This window comes from Morone saxatilis, unplaced genomic scaffold, assembly GCF_004916995.1.
Source record: "Morone saxatilis isolate NCDOM2014 unplaced genomic scaffold, NCSU_SB_2.0 Contig17, whole genome shotgun sequence".
In the NCBI taxonomy this organism is placed as follows: domain Eukaryota; kingdom Metazoa; phylum Chordata; class Actinopteri; family Moronidae; genus Morone; species Morone saxatilis.
This window is the reverse complement of record NW_023339729.1, coordinates 15,969,920-15,975,259: the sequence shown is the minus strand read 5'-3', so window position 1 is coordinate 15,975,259 and position 5,340 is coordinate 15,969,920. Positions and strand designations below refer to the sequence as shown.

Genomic DNA, 5,340 nt, shown 5'->3' with positions numbered 1-5,340 from the left:
ACACACACACAGTCACACAGACATGTACGCACATGCACACTTTCACCATCCCTTCTCATCAGCTGTTGTGCATGACCTCGACCACACACAGACAAACAGGTTGGTGCTGCAAGGCAAGAAAGCCCCAACACACACACACACACCACACACACAAATACTACACACACACTATAATACACACACACACATACATACACACACACACACACACACAGACATTTATAGCCTGGCCAACTTAATTACATCCAATCTGCAGAACACTGTGGGGCGAGCTGAGATATCGCGGGGTATTTTTGGGTGTCTGAAGGTGACAGCTTACGTTACTGAGTCTCTATTTCTGTCCCTGTACATGTGTACTGTGTACAGTACGGTTGAATGCATATGTGCATCTCATAGAGGTGACAGAAACTACCTCAGCAGAAGAGGGGCCATCTTGAAACGGAGGTACTTTCATAACACCAAAACTAAACACACACACACACCAGAACAGTCTGCAGTGCTTGGCCCGAAACTCAGCCCATAAATGTCCAAGTCACTTTTTCCATACTCAGCAGCTCCTGGTGTTGTATAGAAATGCTACAGAGGGAGGGAAAGAGTAATGAAGTCAAAAAAGGAGAGCAGAGAAGGGGGAGAGGGGCAGAATATAAACCAACGTAACAGCCTGAGAGCCCTGGGCGATCAGTAATGACATCATGTATACACACACACACACACACACACACACACACACACACACTGGGGCCAGGTCTGGATGAAGAGCAAGGCAGCAGGGCAAGGAGGCTGGAAGGATAAAGAGGGAGGGAGGGAGGGAGGGAGTGACGGAGAAGGAGAGAGGATGACAGTGCACCATTTCAACTCTGTCAGTACGGCCGGTGACACATTCATTCTTGTGGACGGCACTAATAAACAGCAAACCACTGCCGCCGCAGCAGCAGCAGCGTGAATCTCATAAAATCACCACAACCGCTGCCTAAAAATAGTGAGCCCCGGCTGTTTACCATCACAGTGTTGACGCTGAGATTGAAAAGAAAAACAAAAAACATGGCTTTATCCCAGATTTCATTCACTATTTTGACAAGCAGGCTTCATGAACACACCTCCTCGATGTAAACGCGATGCATCGGTGCAAGCGGGGAGAGAAACCTCAGTGGTGCACTCCAGAAACAGCAGACAGGTCCTTTGGTAATTCATGTTATTGTCAACAACTTCAGTGTTTCTTCCCCTTCCACACAGACGACACTACACAGGTTCTTCTCTCGCTACACAACAACAAATGTGAAAGTTTTGAAAGGAGGAGTCCACAATAATCCCTCCGTTACATCTTAATACACAATCAAAACACACCTAAACCCAATCTATGTCGTAGAGGAAAAAAAAACAGGAGAGTTATCTGCATCACTGTCCTTAATCACACGACGTAAACAAGCGATTAAGTGGCTCCGTATTTTTATATAACAAACCGGCCTATTATCTCAAGAGCCTGGCAGAAACTACCAGAGCAAGGCTGGGAACGATTAACTACCAGCACCATGCACCAATACAAGCCCCAGCCTCACCCCCGGGGAGGCTGTTCCACGTATATGTGCACAAGACAAGAGAATACCCTCCTTTATGCTTGTTTGTTTCACAATGAAGCTCTTTATTACTTCAATTGTAGCTCAGCACGGAAAACCTACACGGGACACGGGACAGAGGCACGAGTCCAGGAGCATCTCTGAATGGGAACCAAAGGATAAAGTGACGATGAACGATTAGTTGACCCATCACTCAACTGAGAGAAAATGAAGGGACGGCAATTTTGATTTGAGTAATTGATGAGGCAGAACAGAAAGAAACATTAGCTCATTCTAGGTCAAATTTGAAGGGATTTGATGCTTTAAACTGTTTTATATAACTATATTTTAGTCTGTTAGACACAAACAACCAGATTTACTATTTTCTGACTTGTTAAAAATGCAAAAACATAAATTAATAGATCATTTTGAAAACTCATGATCTGCATACTAACATTACATTTAGTGATCAACTCAACTTCAACTCACTGGTGGAGATGGAGGAGAAGCTCAATCCCAGTTTACCTTTTTAGAAATGTTATTAAATGATTATCAATGAACAGCCAGAAACACTAATAATTACCAAGATAAGGAGTCAGTGTGTATGAAGGTGTGTGAGGCTTTTCTTTTTGTTAAATGTGTGGTGAACTACCACACATTTACCAGCTGATGGGCCTCTACGTGAACAGAGCACAGGTGTTCAAGAGGTGGCAAATTAAACGGCGAACACAACAGCGGTCGTGTTGTTGCAAAGTAACGTTAAGATATATAATATGTTATTATATTATAATTAACGTTATATATAATTAATATATCCTTAAAGCAGAGCGGTGGTCAACGGCCGGCGCTGGCGACAAACGTCTCTCTAACGGCTGTTATTTTTTTTTAAATAAACAACCGTTGCATTCCTTGACACCGCGAGAGGACTCACTCAACGGCCACAGCGTTAAAATCTCTGACAATAAACTCAAAAGGAGCACACACACACACACACACACACACCAGTGGGTCCTGTAACATTAAATGTGATACACACACACACACATCTACCCCCGCAGCCTCCCCAGTCTCCTCTCCCTCTCTCCCCCCCTCCACCTTTCCCCGACTTGTTTGCAACACAGCGGGGCCCTCGGATGCCAAAGCAATGCGGTCGCCCAGAAGAATACGGAAAGTTACTCACGTTTCCAGTCAATTCGAGGTTGAGGGGCAACGGTAACCTTCTTGTGTTCAAGCGAAAATTCTCGGCATACCACACCACTCACCTCCTTTCCCAGTGTGTTCACGTCCTCCTCGCTGCGCCCCTGTCTTTTTTTTGCTCTCCTCCCCTACGTTTTCTCGAGGCTTGTTCCTTTTCTCCTCCCTCCCAGATGCCGCTGTTCTCCGACAGGGGGAACCGGGGGACGCTGCTCCGGAAGCAAACGCTCCTCTTTTTGTTAACACTCCCTTTGCTGTCTGAAGTCTTTATTGTACAGCGGGGCCACAAGTCACTGCCTTCACTTCACAGTGTGGTACAGCTAAACAAGGGGTTTGTAAATGGTCTGTCCCCAATTAACAATTCTTAAACATAGTCTAGATTATGATATTATTATGATGATAATGGAAATAGAAATGGGAAATCCATGGGATACAGATGAGTAGGGGGATAAACCTACAAATAAGAGGTTAGAAAGTATGGAAGCCCATTTCAATGTGTCTCTCAAAATAATGAGAAACCTTTTCAAAGGTTCTGACTTAGTATCTCAAATAAACTTTCTCAATATTCAAAAATATTGAGAAAGCTTCTCATTTTAATGACTTACAGAATCCTTTCTTTCCCATCACATTGGTGAAAATAAGAAATAAACCATACTTTAGCCTAGACCACTGTGTATAAAATAATAAGTTGTATTTATGCATAACCATAATGTGAAAATAAGATGAATATAATATGCACAAATTACAATAAATATGAATATGTGACATTATGTGGGTTTATGGGTATGTGACATATTAATATGTGATAAACACAAGATGACAGAATAGTTACAGTAGTAGTAGTAGTATACAACAGTACACTGGTTGCATATAAATTATAAGACATGTATGGAATAATGTAGTGTCTATGCTACACAGGAGCTTAGTATAGTAAGTCAGTAATAATTAGCTTGTTATATTTTGTAGTTTTATTTTTTAACAAAATGTGGTTCAAAATAACTAAATTATTTGAAAAGTCAGTAACAATCAAAGTAGTCATTTAAATTTATTTCAAAAGATCTTCACACTGGGATTATAAAAACAACATCACACAATCAATATGATAATGTCATTACATACAAACCCAGATAATAAAATATCAGCCTGTAGATAAACATTATTTGGCCTTTGAGTTTGTAATGATTGTTATGACCCAATGTTCTACCTAATTATAATAATAATGTGAGGGGCAAACTGATTTATTGTCTTTCTGTATTGGTAATAAACTGATGGATAATAAACCAGCATTCAAATTGATTTCTCCAGTAGCCCACTGCTAACTACAAACAGAACTATAGAAAGCCACCACACATGACAGCATTTGATAGCATTCAGTTTTCAGCTATTTAAATTTACTACACAAGGACATAAAAAAAGCATTTAGTCTGAATGACTCCTCATTATAATCTGGATTAGATGCACTGTTTGCAATTCGTGCACGCATGATAAATATTCTTGAAAAAAAAAACTGTGAATTTGTCCTGCCCTCTCCTTGTTGAAAACAGAGCTGAGCAAATGTAATCAGGCCACAGTCCCAGAGCACTTTAACAGTGTATAGCATTTTATTAATGGCCATTCTGGAGTTGCACATAAGATAATAATACGGTTATTGGATTACCTTTGAGAAAACTTTCAAGGCTCTGCAAGATTATTTACATACAGAAATGAATGGGGAGCATATGGTGCCCAGAAGGTTGGAAAGTGTTTGAACAAATTGTAAGTCATGCTTTTGCTTTGAAAAATAATTACCAACATTGTGTGTAAATGGTCTAAAAGTGCCAAACCATGAAGTAGTTACTGTTTAAACCTTTTGAAATCTTGAATGGGCAGAGTCAGTCTGGACTGGAGGAAAAGAAGTCTAACTGGGTGTATAAGGAAGGCGGGGCATTAAGAAGAAGACACAACACAGTTGACTGTACAGATATTTGTGGTCCTGGATGGATGAATCTTTGGTGACCTCAGTTTCCACTTGTCCATGACTAATGATCACATTTCTCTTATCTGCTACATTACTATTATTGCTTCACTGTGCTTTATATGCTAATATAGTTTTACATTCACAGGGCCAATGACATGAATGAAGTTTCATTGCTTCATTTCTAATGCAAATAGTTGCCCACTGTGTCATCAACATCCTTATTAGTTTAGTATTTCTAAAATAAATATGGCAACAGAAGCAATATTCAGCACACAATACTGAAGTAAATATCTCAGATATACATGCTATTTAGTTTGTATATAAAACAGGACAGTCTGATGAAACGATGACACCTGGTGGTTAAACCTATTTACTGCATTGTTTGGTCATAGTCTATGCCAAAGGATGGTTTTTCAGCTTTATTGGCCAAGTATGTGTAAACATACAATTTCCACTTGTACAGTTTAGTTTTAGTTTTGGTCAAGTTTAATTTTCTGCTCATATTTTGCACTCCATGTCCTTCTTGAACAATGCATAGTGTATATACATTATTTATAGTTTTATATCTTCTATTATATTTTGTATTTTGTAATATTTTTATGTGTGATATTATTTGTTCTCTGTTTTGCACTACTT

General features: G+C 39.8%; 1 protein-coding gene across 1 annotated transcript in view; it reads right to left on the bottom strand.

The window, feature by feature from the left end:
* Window positions 1-2,956, bottom strand: part of LOC118327605 (amyloid-beta A4 precursor protein-binding family B member 2-like) — a 41,671-nt gene extending 38,715 nt beyond the window's left edge. The window contains exon 1 of the mRNA XM_035661025.1: window positions 2,816-2,956. The gene's annotated coding sequence lies outside the window, so the exon portion shown is untranslated. The remainder of the gene's footprint in view (window positions 1-2,815) is intronic.
* Window positions 2,957-5,340: the final 2,384 nt, after the last annotated feature.